Raw genomic sequence first — 21,953 nt, forward strand, 5'->3', positions numbered from 1 at the left:
AAACAAGACATAGGAGAAAATAATGATAAAGGCAGAGAGCAACAATATAGATTTGTCATAAATATTTATGCACAAAATAATATAGCATCAGAATTCATGAAGCAAAAACAATAGGAATTACATGGAAAAATGGACATAAGTACAGTAACTATAGAAATTTTTAATTCACCTCTCTTAGCCCATGACTGATCAATAAACTATACAAAAAGTAAGGATATAGAGGACTTGATTTGTTAAATTAGTAAGGTAGATTGAATTAAAAGATATCAAATTCTATATCTTGAAAACCTAGAATTTACACTTCGTGAGTATCCCGGGATCATTAACAAATGACCACATATAAGGTTTTTTCATAAAAAAAAACAAACAAAAAAACCTCAATACATTTCAAAAAGTAGAATGAGTACAGACAACAGTCTCTAATCACAATCCACTAAAACTAGGAAATAATAGCAAAAACAGAAACTGAAAAGCAATAGAAAAGCTGAAAATTAAATATAATCAAAACACAATATCTGGATGGAATATTATTCAGTGTTAAAAAGCAAGGCAATTCTGACACATGCTGTAAATCAATTAACGTTGAGGACATTGTGCTAAGTGACAAAAAGATAAGCACTGACATAAGCCAGTCACAAAAATATAAACACTGTATGATTTGCTTATATGAGGTATCTAGAATAGTCAAATAGAGACAGAAAGTGGAATTGTTGTTTCCAGGGGAAACAGGAGGAGTGGGGAATGGGAAGATTTTTTTAATGGGTATGAAGTTTCAGTTTTGCAAGATGAAAAATTCTTTTTGTGTATTGTACAACAGTGTGAATACACTAAACATTATTGAGCTATACACTTGGAAATGGTTGAGATGTTAAATTTTGTGTCATATGTATTTTAAGAAATTATCTTAATTCTCAAAGTGTAAACTATCTTTTGGGAAAAAAAAGTGATAATCCCCAAGGAAACAGTACAAAAGACAAGTCAAAGGAATGAGCATTTTCATGGTTCTTGGCTATGTCTCGTATAATCTTCAGTAAGAATTCAGAGGGATAAATTTTGAACAGGGCAAGCTTTGAGACAGACATATTGTGTTTGAAAATGTTGGTTTTCTTCCTGCATTATTTCACCAACTTGTGTGCCAGGCTCTGTATTAGGACCTAGAGAGACCAAAAAGGGTAGAGTTTATCTACACCTGTTTATCTCTACCACAGAAGCAAAGGTCCAGAGAACAAAGCAAAATTCTGTTCAACCCCACCAGTTAATTCCAAGTAAAAGGAGAGGGGGAGGGAGGTCAGATGGCCAAAGATTATGTTTTTCTCTTCTCTGAACCTGAGCCATTCCCCACTGGGGCTTCGGATTGTGGCTTCCTCATTGTGACAACAGGTAAATCATTTTACCTCTCTGAGAGTCACTTTCCTCATCTACAAAATGGAACTGATAGTGCCACCTGGTTTTTATGAGGAGCAAATGAGATAAAGTATATTAAGAGTTTAGAGAGGCACACATATTCAGCACACAGGAAATGCTGGCTTGCTGCTAGTGGACATATTTTACAGACGAGCGAGCATCCTCCAACTCAACTACATTACTTGTTCTCTTTAGAGGTTTTGATGGGCGCATTTCTTCCCTCCCTAAAGTTTCTTCCAAGATTCTGTCTACACACTTATACATGAGGTTACCAGCTCTGAGGAAAGAGACAAAGTTGACTCTCCTGGTATCTTCAGGACCTAACACTTGGTTTGAAAAAAAAAAAAAAAAAAAAAGACTCCTTAGTAGCTTCAGGCACCTAATCAAAGCCACAGCTGGTCTGGGGTGCCAACCACAGTGCCATGAACACCTGGGCCTCAACGAACGCCGCAGATGAATATGGGGACATGGTCAGCAGCAACTCCATACCCTTTGGTAGCTTTCTTTTTCTCCCTGCACCTGGCAGATAGCATCCTTCATGCTTAGTAACTTAATTTATTTTGTTAGCTAATTTATTCATCCACAACGTGTCAACAAACAGTTAACAAAAATCACACTGGAGATCTGTGCAAAATGCAGTGGGGATTAGGAAAAGCAGCATCTAAGCCTCACCGGGCATATCAAGGCAGGCTTCACAGAGGAGTAGGATGAGCTGGACTTGGAATGATCTATAGGAGAAGGCTATGGGAGTTGAAAAAAGAATATACTGTTAAAGAGTAGAGTTCGGAGCCCTTGGAGTTTCTTGCAAGGCTGAGCAGCTATTGCCCATGAGACCATGCCCAGTGGCAGGAACACAACAACTATGAAACTCCTCTAGAGGGCTCTCTACAAGTCCTCTCCCTGCCTCAGCCCTCCCCGCCTTACTTACATCATTGATGGAGCTTTCCCCTAGGGAGAAGCGAGCTCTGCCAGAGTCCCATGGTGAGCAGTAATGGAACAGAGATTAGGATCTGACTGAGTTATAGTCCTAGCTTTTCTATTCTTAACTCCTAGGCTTTTATGGAGCTCTGGGGGCCAAGCCGCCCTTTAAAAGCCCACACATGGAAAGCATGGTGGGTACAACTGGCTCACCATTAGGAAAAAATTTAAGTTTAGAGCTCCAAGTCATGGCTGACGTTAGAATAAATTCCAGATGGCTGAAAGATTTGAATGTAAAACATGAAATCACAAAAATAGTAAAAGAACAAAATAGATGAATATTTATAATTTTGGAAGAGAAGGGAAGTACAGAAGACCATTCTAAGTTTGACACCAAAGGCAGATAATAAAAGATTAATGGGAACACACACACACACACACACACACACACACACACAACACACAAGAAGACTGGCATGAAAGTAGAAATGTTAACAAAGACCTCCAATTTCAGGATTATTGGGTATAAGGAGAAGAGGCCCTGGGCCATTCCTTGGAGTGGTTAATTGGGAAAATGCACTTGGAGTATCCGATGCGATTTTTCCTTTCCTTCTCACATTTTGTACTAATTAGCTGCAAGGGGGATTTTCCCCAAACCAAACCAGTAAGTGCGGGCTCTTGGGCCAGAGGCAAAGCCTTGCCCCAGACAACAACTAGGACCCAAGAGGGGAAGAAAATTGCCATACTCAAAAGACAAAATGGGTCCTCTTCTTCCTTACATAACCCCCACATCTCCAACCATCCAGCACATTCCACTTTTCTACAAAGTTACTACATGCAGAGTCAGTAAACAGGACAAACAGGAACAAGAATACACAACTTAAAAATGAACAAATGTCTAGAATTACTAAATATTTGAGAAAAGTCAGAACAATGACACAGAACCATCAAAATACCATCAGAAAAACTAACATTCAAGAAACAGAATTAACAACTACTGAAGAAAAAGACTTCAGATTAAGTGTAATTAAAGTCTTCATAAGAAATGTGAAAGGAGGGGTGCCTGGGTGGCTTGGTCAGTTACACGTCCGACTTCTGCTCAGGTCATGATCTCTTGGTTTGTGGGTTTGAGCCCCACACTGGGCTCTGTGCTGACAGCTAGGAGCCTGGAACCTGCTTTGGATTCTGTGTCTCCCTCTCCCTCTGTCCCTCCTCGACTCGCTCTCTCTCTCTCTCTCTTGAAATAATAATAACAATAATAAACATGAAAAATTTAAAAAAAAAAGAAATGTGAAAGGATATTTCATCTATTAAAGAGAATCAACTGGAGGGGGCACCTGGCTGGTTCAGTTGGTAGGACATGCAACTCTTGACCTCAGCATCCTGAGTTCAAGCCCCACGTTGGGTGCAAAGCATACTTAAAAAAAAAAAAAAAAAAAAAAAAAGGATTGAAACAAAAGGTAAAAAAAAAAATCAACTGGTGATTTGGAACTTTAAGCACTTGTTTTTCCAAATAAAAAATTCGGGGGGCTAAATCACAAAATAGTTACTGATGAAGAATCAATAATAGAGTTGACAGGTCAAGTGGAGAAATTCTCCCGAAATGCAGTTCAAAAGAACAGAGGTAGGAGGTATAAAAGAGAAATTAGAGGCAGTGACAGGTTTGGCCCACTGGCTAGAGTCTGCCAACCTCTGTTCTATGGCCCTCAATTCCCTCGTTTGTAAACTGAAGATAATATTTGTACCAGCTTCATAGGGTTGTTGTGGGAGTTAAACGGGGCAATGTGTCAAGTACTTTGCTCCTCACCTTATACATAATAAGCAGCCAATAAACACTAGTTATTACTGTTGATGTACTTGTTCAGGTAGGTGCTGAGAATGAAGAAGAAGGAGGTCACATTTATTTGACCCCTACTGTGCACACGGCAGGCCCAAGTCTTCAAGGGACTTGAAGGACTTCATTTTATCATTTTATCAGTTACTTCATAAAAATACCTCAGGTTGGCAGAGGAAAAAGAAGTGATGAAGCATAGAAAATGGACCCAGAAGTTCTGTCATCCTCTTTAGTAGGAATTCCAGAATAAGATAACAGATGGAATGGAGGGGAAAAAATAAATACGTCATGGCCTATTTCCTAGAGGTGAAGAAAGGCATAAGCTTTCACACTGAAATGGCTCACTGAATACCAAGAAGAATAATTGCCCTCCCCCCAAAAAAGACCTATGCTTAGATTAACTATGATGAAATTTCAGAATTCTAAGTATAAAGGAAATGCCAAGCAATTTTGTTCCATTCTCCTATATTTGTAAGTGCATCTTTCCAGGAAGAGGATCTGAAACATGTACCCAGTTCTTAAAAGAGCAACCATAAAGGAAGTCTAAGAACTGCTGTCTCCTATGAAGAGAACTTCTCCGCACAAGGAGGCTGGCGAGGAGGAGCTCAACCCTTAATTAAGGTTGTTCTACATCTGGTCCCTTTCACTCTTTTTTCTTGCACACTCACAAAAGAAAAGATTGACCAAGCTCAAAACCAGACTGCCCTTAACTCAGCACATTATTAGACTTTCTTCTCTCTGGGAGAAACACCTGCAAAGATTTTCCCTCAGAAATGTCTCTGGTTTTAAAAAGTCTCTAAGACTCAACAATGCTAATAGCATTTGCTACTGTGAAAATTTTGCTGTGGAAATGGGAAGAAGGGGTGTCTTGCGAGCCCCCTGCAGTTTTGTGGCATTGGGGTCACTGAGATGTGGGCGTGATCAGTGTGCAAGCCCAGGTGGGGGTAGGGGGTGGGTTGGAGACTTGGACCCACTACTTCCAACTGTATGATCCAGGCACTTTCTGAGCCTCTGTTTCCTGGTCAGTGAAATGGGAACACCCTTGTTATGCCTCTCAGGGTAGTTGGGAGGCTAAGATTTTTACCAATGAAGGCTCTGAGAAAGCAAGTTCTAAACTAAGAGTCACTTATGCAAATGTCTTAACAGCTACTTGTGAAGTGGCCGGCATAAGAAATTAGGGAATGGCGAGCACCCTGACCTAACAAAAATATTCAGGAGCCAAATTTGCCCTGGGGCACCAGTTTATGACCCTGCTTTAAACAAAAATGAGGATAATTGGATTAAAGCAGCTCTCTAAATGGATAGAAAATAAAAGTTTTCACCCTGTTACGGGTTGAATTGTGTTTCCCCTTCCCCCAAAATAAGTTGAAGTCCTAAGCCCAAGTATCTCAGAATGTGACCTTATTTGGAAATAGGGTCATTGCAGATGTAATTAGTTAACATGAGGTCATACTGGAGTAGGACTGACTCCTAATCTGACTCCTTATAAAGAAAACAGCCATGTTAAGACAGAAAGACACAGGGAGAATGCCCTGTGAAGACAGGCAGATGAGCGATGCATCTGTAAACCAAGGAATGGCGGGTTTGCTAGCTATCCTGGAAAACTAGGAAAGGGGCATGGAACAGATTCTCTCTCAGAGTCCTCAGAGGGAAACAACCCTGCTGACATCTTGATTTTAGATCTGTGAGAGAAGAAATTGCTTCTGTGTTAAGCCACCCAGTTTATGACACATTGTTATGGCAACCCAGGGGGAAACTGATACACTCCCCTAAATGAAACTATTTTATATCGGCTATGAATTTCCGCTTTTCAGCATGAGTCAGTGGGACACCCAGCTTGAGCCTTGGCAGGGCCAGGACCAGGGTGAGACACCCAGGGTCCGAAACTCCGGGAGGCAGTTACTCTCAGGTCCCCGCAAGTGCTGATGCTCTGAGTGCCTCCTTGAGAGCTGGGCACCTATGGCCACGCCGGAGTGTGTGACAGTCGTCCAGCCTGAACGCATTATCTAATAGCTTTGAGTGGTGCTTTGGAGCTGATTATAAAATGTAGTCTCCAGGGTGTCTGGGTTGAGCGTCTGACTTCAGCTCAGGTCATGGTCTCGAGGTTTGTGGGTTCAGGCCCCCGCACTGGGCTTTGTGCTGACAGCTCAGAGCCTGCAGCCTGCTTCAGGGATTCTGTGTCTCCCTCTCTCTGCCCCTCCCCTGCCGTGCGCTCGTGCTTGCTCCCTCTCTTTCAAGAGTAAATAAACATTAAAAAACGTTTTTTTTAATAATAAAATGTAGTCTCCAGCCACTTTAACCTAGGGCAGAACAAACATGGATTTCTCATAATCTCAGAACATTTCCTCTTTATTTAAGGCAGAAGGTGAGGGGATAGCAGAATAGCAGAATACACCTCCCCAAAATATGACTAAAGGAGTTCAGGACATGCCACCTCAAATTATGCCACTTTGGTATGTTGATTATTTTAAGCTGTAGGCACTTGAAAAACAGCAAATTCAGGGAGCTTTCTCTGAATTCCCCTAATCTTCCTAAATCCTCCAAAAGGAACTCAATTGTCATAAATCCCTTCCCAAGGAGTTTCTTCAAGTAGGGAAGAATGACTCTCATCACCAGGGAGCAGCCTGGAAGTCTACACTACACCTAGACAAACTTTTCACAAACTATTGTATCTCCTATCCTTCTAAGTGTCCATTCAACTTCCCCCAAATCATTTATTCTCTAAGCCCTACATCCTCTCCTCTCATTTACCCATTAAGATGGTATACAAGGGATGCCTGGATGGCTCAGTCCGTGGAGCATGCAACTCTCAATCTCAGGGTTGTGAGTTCAAACCCCATATTGGGCATGGAGCCTACTTTAAAAAAAAAAAAAAAAGAGGGAGAGAGAGAGAGATGGTATTTAATCACAAATTCTAAGACATCTTGGGGAATCATTAATTTTTCCAGGGATATCTCCCCTGTATGTATGAGGTATATATGTTAATAAACTTCTGCTTGCTTTTCTCCAGTTAATCTATGCTTTATTACAGGAATCTCAGCCAACTCAGAAGAATGGAGAAAATTATGAGGATAAGATGGCTGAGACATCCTACCCAGATGGAATCCTGGGAACACTGACAGAAGGGTAAGAGTTCTTATTAACATCAGCTCCTTGGATCTCTGTAGTGCCCAGTTAAGAGAGGAAGGTAAAACTTCATGTTGTCCCTACTTTCCAAATTCAGATTAGCAGGAGGAAAACATTCATAAGAATGAATTCTTTGAACCATGACTCTTATGAATTTGGTTTTTGGGGTACACTTTGGTTATTTATCCTTTTCCCTCCCAAGGACAGCTATTGCTTTTCTGTTTGTCTCCTTTAATGTCATGAGAACTCAGCTTGGGACACAGGTTGTTGGTTCTTGTGTATGTGCAAGTGAGTAGTTTTGGACCTAGAGAGGCATGCATCTTTGTGCCCTCTTTAGGGATACCATTTGTCACAAAAGGCTTATTAGCTTTGGTTTTGAGCCACTTGATAAACATACGTTTGGTTTCAAAGAAAAAGGAAAAAAATTATTTAAAAAGGAAGTTTAGTACTGCCAGAAATATTTACTGTTTGTTCCAGCTGATAATAAGATATTGAAAGGATTTTTTGAGAGAGCTCTATGTCAGAAATTGGCCTAATTAGAAGCTGATATATATATATTTTTAATCTTTTTATTTATTTTTGAGACAGACAGAGACAGAGCATGAGCAGGGGAGGGGCAGAGAGAGAGGGCGACACAGAATCCGAAGCAGGCTCCAAGCTCTGAGCTGTCAGCACAGAGCCTGACACGGGGCTGGAACCCACAGACTGTGAGATCATGACCCGAGCTGAAGTCGGACGCTTAACCGACTGAGCCACCCAGGCACCCCTAGAAGCTGATATTCAGAGTCTGATAGGAGCTTCTGTTTTTTCTTTTTTTAAAGGCTTCTCTGTTCTTTGTTTTTCCTTGATCCTGTTCCTCCCATGGGGACTTCTCAGTCCACTAAAACTCTCTTCTCAAACCCCTGCTGACTACATGTTCCTTCCACCAACTCTGTCTACTTCCTTCATGGCATGATTTTGCTAAGGATAATTTGGAACCCCATTGGTTTCTTTGGGAAACTTAAGATCTCCCTAAACTGGCTCCTTTAAGACCTCTTACTTCCCAATTCTTCTGTTGCTTCTTCTTGATTTTGCCACTTTCAATCTTCCATCCAGTTTCCTTGAATTTTTTGATAGGTCCACCCTCAAACTCTAACCTCCTCTGTCCCTCTGTCCACCCTGCCCACTTCAGCCTTCAGCTCCCTATAATCCCTTCAACTTGAGACCTCCTACCCTTCATCAGAGGCTGTCAAGGGACCCAGAAACCCCCACAAGCAACTACTTGAGGCTGAAAAGGAAAAAGGAGCTTTTGGAAATTTGGCAAGTGAAAAATCTTAAAAGTTGTCTCCACAAATATAAGTAAGAACTTGTAGCCATCTGAGTAGGCAACCTTAACTTTTTCATCTGCTAGAAACACAATTTGGACCCAACTGTTGCTTTATAAACTAGCGAGTTTTGTATTCATATACCCAACATATGCCTAAAATTTTAATAAAAGCTCTAAGATCCCTATGTTTGTCTGTATGTTTACGTATGTCCATATATGTATGTTACTCTGGATGACACTGTCAGAATTAATTGTAAAAGAGCTCTATTTAATTGGCTTAAAGAAAAGCAAGTGCTTATATAAATTAAACATTCAGAGCAGTATAGAAACTAACCTAAATGTTTTTCAAGTTCATGTGACTTGAGTAGTCTTTGATAAACAAGAATATTGTTGGTTTAGTGAAAACAAAAACAAAAACAAAACAAAACAGCACGGCAAGTCTTCAGAGCTGTCAGCATTAAAAATAATGCAGAGGGGCACCTGGGTGGCTCAGTCAGTTAAGTGACTGACTTCGGCTCAGGTCATGATCTCACAGTTCCTGGGTTCATGCCCCGTGTCAGGCTCTGTGCTGACAGCTTAGAGCCTGGAACCTGCTTCAGATTCTGTGTCGCCCTCTCTCTCTGCCCCTCCCCCACTCACGCTCGGTCTCACTCTGTCCCTCAAAAATAAATAAACATTGAGAAAAAAAAATTTTTTAAAAAGGGGGAGGCGCCTGGGTGGCTCAGTTGGTTAAGCGACCAACTGAGGCTCAGATCATGATCTCGCAGTTTGTGAGTTTGAGCCCTGTGTCAGACTCTGTGCCCACAGCTCAGAGCCTGGAACCTGCTTCAGATTCTGTCTCCCTATCTCTCTGCCCCTCCCCCACTCATGCTCTGTCTCTCTCTGTCTCTCAAAACTAAATAAACGTTGAAAAAAATAAAAATAATAATAATGCAGACATACAGCTTTTATTCTAGCTGAGTGTACTAGTCAAACATTTGTCAGGAAGAATAGTAACTTAAAGTGATGCCCACCTTTGTCTAATGTCTAATGAAATTTTCATGACTGATCTAAATATAATTGTTAAGAACAAGTGAATACACTAAATGTAGGTGGGATAAAAGTTTATAAATGATCTTTTCAACAATGATTATATTTTATAAAATATATCTGCTTAAAAATCATTTCCAAAATCTTATCATTTCCAAAATACTTTTGGTAACTTGAAACCTTAAAGTTATACTATGTTAAATTACACGACAGGTATTCATTGAATACATAGATCATTTCCAATTAAGATAATGTACTGAAAACATTAATTGCTACACATACGTCTAAGTTTACCTACTTTTGTCCTCTTCTTAGAGAGGAACAAAAGCTAATTTGACATCTATAGAATATTGATGTGACAATTCACAGTTGATTACTTCTTAATGTTCACTAGAAATCAGGGTTTCTAAGAGTTCAGAATCCTAATTAGTGTTTTTAATTAAAACTAATAGGGGCGCCTGGGTGGCTCAGTCGGTTGAGCGTCCCACTACAGCTCAGGTCACGATCTCGCAGTCCGTGAGTTTGAGCCCCGCGTCGGGCTCTGGGCTGATGGCTCAGAGCCTGGAGCCTGTTTCCGATTCTGTGTCTCTCTCTCTCTCTGCCCCTCCCCCGTTCATGCTCTGTCTCTCTCTGTCTCAGAAATAAATAAAACGTTAAAAAAAAAAATTAAAAAAAAACTAATAGAAAAAAAAGCTCTATATGCAAAATATATAAGAAAAATAGGGTTATTTTTGGTAAGAAAAGATATGAATTATAGAGACACATTTTTGTTAGGGGAGAAGAGAGTAATTGTGTCCTAAAATAGAATAACTGGTTGTTCCAGAATGAAAAAGAGAAGAATAAAGGACAAAAGCTAAATGTGTGGTGAAAGTTGGAGAAAGAGAGAGTGAGATCAGGACAGACAGAGAATCTTATCTCTTGTGGTCAAACTGGTCAAAACTGAATGAATTTGTTAAAAGGGTTTTAGAGGGGAAAAAAGGGGGGGATTAGAAATAAGCTTTAGTATCAAGAGTATACTTATGAAGGGACACCTCAGTGGCTCAGTCAGTTAACCATCTGACTTCGGCTCAGGTCATGATTTCGTGAGTTCGAGCCCCACATTGGGCTCTCTTCTGTCAGCACAGAGCCTGCTTCAGATCCTCTGTCCCCCTCTTTCTCTGCACCCCCCCACTCATGCTCGCATGTTCTCTGTCTCTCAAAAATAAATAAACATAAAAAAAAAAAGAGTGCACCTATATAAAACTAAAATTTAATTTTCTTTCACCTGTTAAAAGGAAAAAGTTCTCTTGGGTATTGGTGTACTCTTTCTTGAAAAAAAATTGAAATATAATTGACATATAACATTATGTTAGTTTCAGATGTGCAACAGTGTGACCAAACTGAACTGACCTAAGATATTGGTTCAGTGAAATCTACCAGCTCGGGTTCTAGATTGTGAAATTTCTTGAAGAATTTTCAAAGGTAGGGAATGAATAGTAAAAGAATGTGCCATGCCAAAATATGATTACAGGATTTTGGGACATGCTACTCCAAAATATGCTGCTTTGGTATAATGGTTGTTTTGAGCTGTAGGACACTTGAAAAATAGCCAGTGCAGGGAGATTGTTCTCTGAATTTCCCTTATCTGTCTAAAGACAGATCCCCGAAAAGGAATTCAACTGTCATAAATCCCCTCCCCAGGAATTTCATAAACCAGGGAAGACTGAGAAGTTACTTGGTCCTAGGGTATCCTCTGCTAGGAGGAGACTTTAGAAGTTAACACCATGCTCAGACAAACTTTGTACAAAACATCGTATCTCCCATCCATCTTTCCTAAAATTCATGCCCTCTCCCAGGGGCGCCAGGGTGGCTCAGTCAGTTAAGCAACCAACTCTTGATCTCAGCTCAGGTCTTGACCTCACGGTTGTGAGTTCGGGCCCCAAGTTGGGCATATACCTACTTTAAAAAACAAAACAAAACAAAAACATGGCCTCTCCCCTAGGAGGACTGCATCCCCTTCCCTTCCTTGTCCCAATTAAAATGGCATTTACTCCTGAATTCTAAGCCATCTCAGGGGCTTACTTATTTTCCCTTGGGTATCTCCTATGTATATATGAGGTATACATGTTAATAAAGTTCTGTTTGTTTTTCTCTTGTTAATCTGTCTTTTTTGTTTTTTGTTTGTTTGTTTGTTTGTTTGCTTGTTTTTTACTTAGGCTCTACACCAAATGTGAGGCTTCAACTCACAACCCTGAGATTGAGTCCTATGGTCTACCAACTGAGCCAGTCAGGCACCCCTAACCTGTCTTTTATTACAGGGTTCTCAGCCAAGAATGCAGAAGGGTAGAGGGGAAATTGTTTTTCCTCCCTGGAAGGTTTACAAATTTTAATTCTCTCTCTCCCACTTACCTCATTCACTCCTATCTATCAATTAATCAGTTAGTTCTCTACCCTGGATGCCAGGGATTAAGAACTGAATGAGAGACACCAAAGGTGGGGGCAAGGGTGGACAGATATATTTTTAAAAATTAAAAGAAAGAAAGAAAGAAAGAAAGACCATAAAGTGTGATAAATTCTATAAGAAAGACAAGTTTAGGGGCTATGAGAGCTCTACAGAGTGGTACATCACTCAGATGATGAAGGAGATGGGGTAAGAAGATGGTACCTACACTGCCTCTTTATGGACGAATAATTGTTAATTAGTCAATTAGTCAAGAGGAAGGATGAGGAGGCGGCAGATTGGATAAAAGGGGAAAAGAAGGAGTCAAGAATGACATCCAGATTGCTTAATAAAGCCAATTAGATCTTCAAAACAAAACAAGGAATGACACCCAGGTAGCTTGGGTGATGAGCAAATATGGTGCCAGTTGCTAAGACAGATAAGACCAAAAAAGGGACAGATATAAAAGAAAACTACTGATTAGGTCTTGGACATGCTGAGTCAGGTGCTTGTAGATATACAGGGAAAAATGACCAACACAGCACTTGCAAAGCATGTTCTAGGAACCCAAGTTCCAGGAGATATTAATATTCCAAGAAAAAGGGCAAAGGGGGTGGGTAGAGTCTGTTGAAGGTTGTATTAGTCCAGATTCCCCGGGAAACAGAGCCAGAGGCAAGAATTATATGCTGATGCCTTTTATGAAAGTGCAAACCCAAAGCCTCAAGAGTGAGCCATGCAAAAGGGAAGTGAGGCAGGGAGGGATGGGAAACAGTGCAAAATGCAGGGAAGAGCAGCTGGTGGGCCACAGAATTACACAGTTGGCTACAGTAGCAACAGTAAAGAAAAGCAAAAGGCTGGAAGTCCACCACTCAGGCAGTGTAACAGAGACTGAGAAAACATAGATTGTATCTAATACAGACTTCAAATAAGTTTAAGAAGTACTGGATATTACATGCCCCCTCTTGGAAATTTGCAACACATTTTAACACATTAACAGTTCTAGAAGTAACTCAGCAAGGAAATAAATTTCATTTTATTTAACACAGTATGTCCCAAACTTACTTGACCACAGAAGCTTTCTTTCATGTGCCGCTTGTCTATAGAACTCAGTTCTGGTCCGCTGTGGATACCAGAATCTGGAGCAAAGGAGAGAGTACAGATTGGATAGGGAGTTGAGAAGCATATAGGTAGTGACTGAAGCCCAGAGGATGGAGGAGATCATCCAGGAAGAGTTTGGAGAATGATCCTAAGCCAGAGCCCTGGGATGCACCAATATTAAGGGATAGCACAGGAAGAAGATCTCTCAAGAACAAAGGAAGAGACAGCCACAGGATTTGGATACTCAGAAAACATACTTAGTTATTAAAGCAGAAAGGAATTTATAACTGAGTATAGGTGAACAGAGGACACCCTAGGACCAAGCTACTCAAAAATCTATTCTAACCATCAGACATTATCCAGGAGCTTGTTAGAAACGCAAGATCTGAGATCTACTCCAGATCTATCCTTTACTGTATCCTCTGGTCATTCACATGAACATTAAAGTGTAAGAAGCTCTGGCTTATAGCAATGCTGGAATGGGTGGAGGTGTAGACTAAATGGAGCTTCCAGAGATACCTGTAAACCCTCAGAATCAATTTGCCTCTGCCCTCATGATCAGGAAAGAAGCCACCAAACAACTAGTGCTACAGGAAGCTCCTGAACTAGGAAGGTGGTGATCATGAAACAAGCTGGCCTCCTTCCACCAGCAAAACTTACCTGCTGCCTCTCCCCCTCTTAGTTCCAGGATCCAGTCTCATGTAAGTTCATTTAATTGGCAGTTTCTAAATCACATTTGGAATGCCAGCTGCAAGGAATTCTAGGAAGTGGAGCTTCCCGGCTCTAATGTACTAGAAGGAAGTGGAAAGGGATGTTGTATGAGTATGACAGGAGCTGATAGCTGTCCCCCAATATCTCTATCCTACCCTTCATCCATGGTAATAGGATCTTCAGGTTGGCACATGACTGTCCGGAATAAGGATGTCTTCCAGCCTCTCTGCAGATAGATATGACCATGTGACCAAGTTTGGACTAATAATGTAATGGAAATGTCACAAAGCAGCTCCCAGGAATCTTTGAGAGACAGCAGGAGCATACCCTTTACACTCTTCATCCCTCCCTCTAACATGCTTGCTTGGAGCATGAGATGCTACCATCTTGGACTACGAGGTTGAGGGCTATATGCTGGGGTTGGCAGAGCACAGCTATGAAGAGCCAGAGTTCCTGAGAACTTCCTAAGCCAGAGCGACCATTCCTGCTCTGACGACTTACCTCTGTATACATGAAAGACTAATCAACCACTGTTATTTTGGAATGCCCCCACAAGAACCTAATCCTAGCCAATACAGATGTCAAAGGCACGGATTCTTAACATTGGCAGTTCATTGATTCCTTTGAGAATGCAATGCCCTGGACCATCCTCCCTAAAAAAAATACACTTTTGTATAACTCTTCGTATAACAATTTCAAGGACTGCTGTCCTTGAAAATGTTGTTTTTACCTGAAGACAATCTAAGGACTCATGAACCCTTTGCTAAGAACCCCTAGAGTTGAGATTTTCAAGAAGAAAAGATTATAACCAATAGGCAAAGGGCTCAGAGTAAAAGTAAGAACTGAAAAATGGTCCCTGGATTTGGTCCAGACTGTTGATGCCATTGGTTGGAGAAGTTTCAGTGGGGTAGGGTAGAGTGGGGGCAGAAACTAGACTGCAGAGTTCTGGGAGAATGATAATCAAGAAAGTGGAGGCAGCAAGTATTATTAACCATTTGGAGTCAACCAGTAGCCTGGCCCCAAAGATGGCGGTGGCTGGGAGACAATGGAGGTCATGGGCTCCCGAGAGGTTTTTCCTGGCTTTCTTCTGCTTCTAGGACCAGACCAGCCAGAGTGAGGGTGATTTGGAATATCCGACACCATTTCACGTTGCACCCCATTTATCCTTCACGGCATTGGAAATGCTGGCCCTGTCTCAGAAAGGAGGGGAAACTGGGATCCTGGGAACAGAAAACATTCCTGAGGGAATGAAGGCTAGAAGATGATTTTGGCTCAGCCAGAATAGATGTTATCAAGTCCTTCCTCTTCAGACAGTCCACACTAGGATACCTCTGGGCATCCTTCAGTGAGAAGATTGTCCCCTCTGTCTCCTCTCTTCCCACCTATGGTGTTGCTGCTATAGCTGGACCCCAAACCTAAAACCAGTACATCCAATAGCCTTGGCATACCTGTGGAGTTAACATCAAAGCAGACCACAGCTTATCCTCTGGAGAGAAGGAACCACATCATGTGTCCTGGTTTCTTTTCTTACCCGGAAGCTCTTTCATGCTTTTCTGCAATCAGGACTCAGACTGGCATTCCTGATGTGCCTCCATGATTTTCTCCCCTCATACCTGTCAACCCTGCTCTGAGATCCCAGGCTTTTCCTGGTCCTGCACCCGGAGCTGTTTCTCTGCACTACCCCCTGAGTACGTTTGTCACTTAGTCCTGTCTCTCTTTAACATCATCCTTTCAAATGATAGAACCACTTTCCCAATCAAAGATTTACTGTGCAAGGGTCCTCCCCAGGTCCCCATGGTGGTGAAAGTGGACAAAATCTAGTCACATGTGGGAAACTGGAGACAGAAATGGCTCAGAGTTCTTACTTCAGAGCCCCAAGGCACAGCACTGGCAGAGGGAGCCTATCAAAGAGGCTCTGCTCTGAGTGGCCTACCTTTTGTGGAGACACAATGTGCTCATTTATATCTGCTACCTTGGGATAAAACGAGGGTCTCTGCTGGGGCCTTACACTTGCCAGTTAGCCAAGGCAGAGCCAGGAGTCCCTCAAAGGCATCAAGTACCCAGGGAATGGGCAAGGGTCCCAGGTCAGAGTCAGAGCAGGGTTTGCTTTCACTTCTGTGGCTCCCACTTCCCAGGACAAGTTCCAGCAGCTCTGGAACATGGCTCCCTCCAGAGAAGAGACTAGGCTTACAAAGTGGAAATTGTCCAATAAAATGTGTAAACATCCCACCTGTACCCCTCCCACTTCCCACCCCCTGGGGCCCCATGGTTTGAAAACAAAGCTTAGCCACTGAAAGCGTTTATGTAGATAAGAGCTGAGCCAAGCAGCCTGGTTCCTTTGGGCAGCCTCTTCCTCCTTCCCTGACTAGCATTTCCTGGGTGAGAAGGAAGAACTCAGTGAAAGGAGTAAGCTTCCCCAGAATTTTAGCAAGGTACTTAGAAAGAAATACGGGCTCTGGCCTCTGAAAAGCCTGGATCCCGATCCAATCCCTGCCACTTACCTGCTGTGTGACTTTCCCTTAACTTTTCTGAGCTTCCACTTATTTTCTCAACTGTAAAATGAGGATTAGAATTCCTCTTATATAAGGTTGTAAGAATCCAATGAAATACTATATGTGTAGTACCTGGCTTTTTTTAATTGGTACGAACCTGTTTGGAGATAGAGCTTCTAAATAACTTTCCTTTTCTCTCTGCTCTCAGCTTGCCTTCCTCCCCTCTCATCATTTCTCTCCCCAGCACCTGGAAAGCTCTCCTAGTTCCCTATTATTCAAAGGTCCAGGGCAAAGCAGCCTCACCTATGAGAGCTTGTTAGAAAGGCAGACTCTCAGCTGCCCCAGACCCTCTGAGTCTGAATCTGCATTTGAATAAGATACCTAAATTTTTCTCTGTGCATATTACAGTTTGAGAAGCACTTGCCCTGGGTCACGCCTTGCTTCTTTTCCATACCAAATAGCACTGGATTTCAACAATTCACACCAGTTAACAGCAGTAGTTTCCTCCAGCAAATTGCATACCACATACTAAAACTTCTCCATTGGACACTTGAGTAACAACAAATCATAATAATACAATGATGGTAGCAAAATTTAATATGTACGGAATGCTTTGGTATTTACACTACCCTTTCATACCCACATAATCTCATCTGATTCAAGAATATGAGATAGTTATCTTCAATCAGAGGGTGTTTGAGTGAGTGAATGAATACATGATTGAATGAATGACTTGGGGACTATTTAGAGAAAAGAAACTGAGTTATGAGAGGGCCTTTAGGGTTTCATCAATGAGGAATTTTGTTCAGCTGCTAGTAAGAGCAATTCAAAACAACAGTTTGGACCTAAATGAGATAGGGGATTATTTTCCTCTTACATGATAAACTGTCTCCAGGCAGGCCAGGCTGGTGTGGGGACTCTACAAGTTTCCAAAACTGGAATCCTGCCTTCTGCTCTGCATTCTTAGCACATGACTTCAACTCGGAGATGAAAATGACTGCTGGAGCTCCATCCATCAAGTCCTGGTCCCAGGGACAAATAAGCAAGAACAGGGGGAAAGGACAAAGAGGTGCTTGCTAGCTAAGTTAACCCCTTTAAACAGCTTTCTAAAAACCTTATCAAATCACTTCCAGTGACCTCTCCTTAGCCATCCCCCTCTACAAGGAAGGTTGGGAAATGTGGTTTTATTAGCCAGCCACTTTGCTGCCCCTAACATAGTAATAAGGAAGGTGAGGATAGCGGCTATTAGGATGAAATCTAGCTTTCTCTACCAAAATGGGAATCAATGAGAGGGGGCATTTTGTATTTCTCCCTTTGTAATAGCTCAATAAGGAATAGAAGAATCTGGGCAAGACAAGGTGGTTGCTTCTGGGCAAAAGGAAAGAGTTTTCTTACCAGTGTATTAGCAGAGGGCCCAAAGTAGGGGTAGATGAGAAACCAGGATGCTTAACTGAAATGTTGCTTTCTTTGTAGAGGATACTGGCTTCATGGTAGATTATTCATGCTCTTCTTCCAGACTGGGATGCTCTCCCTCCTTTACATCATAATTCCTAACTCATTCCAGTCAACTCCTGCTCATTCCTTTAGTTCTCACCTTGTACACTCTCATAATCTTGTTGTATGTTCTCAGAAACCCGGAGTTTACCTGTATAGTATGTGTTCCAGGTCTGCCCTGCCCTAACCTGTTTTCCCACCTCCAAGTATAAGGTCCCTGAGGGTAGATACTATGTCTATACTATTGATCATTGGATTTCCAGCACCTTCATGGTAACCAAGCATGGAGGTGGCACAAGAAGGATGCACTTGAATGAATGAATGTATCTAGTAAGAAAGTTCATATTATTCCTTAGCTTTTTTGGATTATAAATAACAAAAATCCACCTGCATTATCAAGAAGGGGAAACTTAATTATAACAATACAGGGGCATGCCACAGAGACAAGAGACTAGATTAGAGCCTGACCTCAGGAATGAAATACTATATGCCATGGAGCAGAATCAGAAACTCAGATGCCACTGGGAATCTCCTCATCTTTCATTCTCTCATTAGATCAGTTTCTCCTGCTTGTTACTTTCACACGGGGGACGGGGGGGGGGCGGCGGGGAATATGGCTGTCAAAAGTACTTAAAAGAGTTACATGTTATTGGACCAATCAGCTGGAGAGAAGTTAACATAGCTCTTCTTCTCTCATCTCTATCTCTGGTTGGAAAAACCAGAAACATTATTGTTCTGGTATGGGTTAAGTGTCTGACCCTGGACCAATCAAGTGACCAGGGACTAGGGTCATATTGTAGAAACATGGCATTTCCCACTGCAACCTTGTAGTTTGGGTATGGGAGAGTTGATTCCTGAAAGAGAGGTTTTGGGAAGACCAAACAGTAGATGTCCATTGGAGTGAGCATTGGCTCCCCACACACCAGCCCCAGTTCCTCAGCCACAACTCCAGCATCTCCTTGGATTAATGCCTGGATCTCTGAGGCCTCGGTGGGTCTTCAGGGCCATTGCAAGAGTTCTCTGGTAGATTCTAGCATCTGGCTTCCAAAATTTTATTCATTCCCCAAAACCCCTCTTTCCCAACAATACCAATGTGCAGACATACCACTGAAACTTGAGCTTCACAGAGAAGGCCTCCTCAACGACCAGGAGAATCTGCTGGGCTTTCCTGGCTGCAGAAGGTGGAAAGTGGAGTCTGGAGAGCTGTTGGGCAAAGTCAGATAGGAGGTGGGAGCAGCTCTCTCCAGGATTTCTTCCAACCAGCACTCTACTTCTCCTCTTACATCTGGCCATCATTCAGCTACGAGGGATGAGCTTCCAAAACCATCTGACAAATGAAGAAACTGAGGCCCTAAAAAGGGACAAGATATGAAGGTGGTCATTTGGCAGATCAATAGCAAAGATAACACTTGAATTTAAGTCTCTCTTCTTTATGCTTTTAATATAGGGACTGGAAGAGTTTGACAATACTTCTGCAGAGACAATGCTATGCTCACTAGATGTAGATTACATTTCCCAGGCCCCTTGGCATCTAGATATGGACCATATGACTGAGTTCAGCCAATAGGAGGAAGGTAGAAGAAAAGCATGCCATTTCCACATTTTCCCATAAAATATCCCAGGTAATCTTCCACACCCTCTCTCCTGTCTCTATAAGGCTGGAAACAAAAGGCTCTGAGATGGGAGCTTCCTCATGGAAGAAGGCCAAATCTCTGATTTCACTGCCTGGAGAAGAGCTGCCCAGGAGTTACCCTACCAAGAAGATCTGAATTGGATTTTACAGGTGCAATAAATAAATCCTTACTGTGTGAAGTCACTGAGATTTTGAAGTTGTATATTGTTATACGTAGCATACCATTCCCAGACTGGCACATCTTTGATGGAACCCCTCCTTATTATGAGTTACATTTGACCTCTTCCAGCACTGTCTCTGCCCTTTGACCCTGACAAAGACCCAAAATACAAAGGGGCAGTACAGCTTTGTGACTAGGAACACAGGCCTTAAATCCAGTCATATCTGAGTCTGAAACCCCGCCCCCCCAAAAGACCCAAGCAGGTTTCTTTGTCTCTTTGAGCCTATTTCCACATGTGTAAAGTAGAGACAGTTTCTAGTTAAAATGTGGTTGTAGGGTTTAAAAACATATTATATAACCAGTGGTTCTCCATTGAATGATGTCACTCTGGGAGGGAGAGAGGGAGGGAGTTGGGAGGGAGGAGGGAGCTGGAAATTGTAAGGTCATGTTTGGTTGTAACAATGACTGTGGAACCCTTCTAACTAAAGATGCTAGATGTCCTGTGATGCTTAGGACACTCCTCCACAGTAACAAGCTGTTACTCGTCTGCCAAGCTTTCATATGGTCCGTTGGACATTCATTTATCTGACGTTACAATAATGTAAGCCTAGAACTAAACGCTGTTTTACAAAGAACCACAAAGTATTTTTGCATGGTTTTAATGTCAGTTGAGTGTTCCAGGAATGTGTTTGCCCTGTGTCACTGTCAGCACTTTGACAGGAATCAGCACCCTCACGGGAGGATAATTCAGGGAGGGGTTAATTTGCAAAATGACGAATTACAAAGGTGTGGACAGGTGTGGGGAAGCCAGACAGGACAGGGCAGGCACCCAGGTCCAGCAGCAGCACAGCTGTCACCACCGCTATATATCCAAGGGGGAGGTGGGGGGCGGGGCAAGATTACTGGAACCTGACAGGGAAGAAGTGTTGCTGACAGTATTAGATTCCCAGGCTGCCACAACAAATCACCACGACCTTGGTGGCTCAAAGCAACAAAAATTTATTCTCACCATTCTCAAGGTCAAAAGTCTGAAATCAAGGCAACATCAAGGCCACAGTGCCTCCAAAGACCCCACGGGAGAATGCTTCCTGGCCTCTTCCAGCTTCTGGGGGCCCCCAGTGTTCCTTGGTTGTCTGCATCACTTCGGTCTCTGCTTCCATCTTTACATGGCCATCTCTTCTCTGTGTCTTCTCTTCTGTGTCTTATGAAGACACTCGTCTTTGAATTTAGGGTCCATCCAGATCATCTAGGGCAATCACATCTCAAGAGCCTTAATTACATCTGCACAGATCCTTTCTCCAAATAAGGTTACATGCACAGGTTCCAGAAGTTAGAATGTGGACATTGGCGAGGCCACTTTTAGGCAACAGGCTTGAGCAATGGAAAAAGGTAAGGTAAAAGGGCCCACAGTGACCACCGGGCTGAAAGCAAACAGGCCCAGTAGGCGACCGACTTCAAAACATCCAGGGGCCCTAGCTGACCAATGGGCTACTTACTACTTACACACAGGCACAGGTATCAAAAGGGGACAATTCTGTATGTTTGCATACCTCCTCACCTTCCCCCTTAACTACAGCCCGTACCACAGCCTCTTTGCTGTCCTGCCTGCTGCTTCCCTTGCAACTTATTCAATAGACTTCTTTCTCCTTTGTTCTGCCTTCGGTGAATTCTTTCACCACCTGTGCTGCTGGCCTCCACCATATCAGGTTGCCCCATAGACAGCTTTTGGGGGCCCTCATTCAACCCTCTGTAGCCACCCTGAGAACAACAGTGACTTTAAGATGAAGGTATAGATAGGAGGTAGGCAGAAAAATAAAAACCCCAATCTCCTTCCCCTCCCTAATTCCATCTCCTGTCTTTCATTGGTCAAACCCAACAGGAAATCAGAGGCCAAGAGTGTGGTGGTTGTGACAGGCTCCCAGGGCCAACAGCGGGATAGAGAAGTGGGGGAGAATGGATCTGGAGGGGCAAACAAAAGACAGGGGAGCACTGTGTCAATCAAGGGAAGATTGGATTCTGTTTTATTTGGAACTTTAGCAGGGAAGTTCACCATTGCAGAAATCATGATTGAATGGCAACGGTGCTGGTGGTTGCTATTGGAGCCAATAATGTAACATAGGTGTAACAGCCTGCGTTTGTAGTTGTTGCCCATTTACAGGGGATGGCTGCTTCATTATATCTGCCAGCGGGGTCTGTCCAAGCATTTCCATATTGAACATTTCACAAACTATTTTTTTTTTTTAATTTTTTTTTTCAACGTTTTTTATTTATTTTCGGGACAGAGAGAGACAGAGCATGAACGGGGGAGGGGCAGAGAGAGAGGGAGACA

At 42.4% G+C, this 21,953-nt stretch overlaps 1 long non-coding RNA gene across 2 annotated transcripts in view; it reads right to left on the reverse strand.

Moving 5' to 3' along the window:
- LOC144614169 (uncharacterized) overlaps nucleotides 1–21,953 on the reverse strand; it is a 50,320-nt gene that overhangs the window by 16,466 nt on the left and 11,901 nt on the right. Inside the window, exons 4-7 of one of the 2 annotated variants that reach the window (XR_014135955.1) lie at nucleotides 20,634–20,995; nucleotides 18,937–19,182; nucleotides 13,795–13,925; nucleotides 48–1,154 (exon numbers count right to left, since the gene is read on the reverse strand). This is a non-coding gene — a long non-coding RNA (uncharacterized LOC144614169). Of the gene's footprint in view, nucleotides 1–47; nucleotides 1,155–13,794; nucleotides 13,926–18,936; nucleotides 19,183–20,633; nucleotides 20,996–21,953 lie in introns of those variants that run through there. The other variant, XR_013551748.2, reaches the window with a different exon arrangement.

This window comes from Panthera onca, chromosome D4 (genome assembly GCF_046562875.1).
Source record: "Panthera onca isolate mPanOnc1 chromosome D4, mPanOnc1 haplotype 2, whole genome shotgun sequence".
In the NCBI taxonomy this organism is placed as follows: domain Eukaryota; kingdom Metazoa; phylum Chordata; class Mammalia; order Carnivora; family Felidae; genus Panthera; species Panthera onca.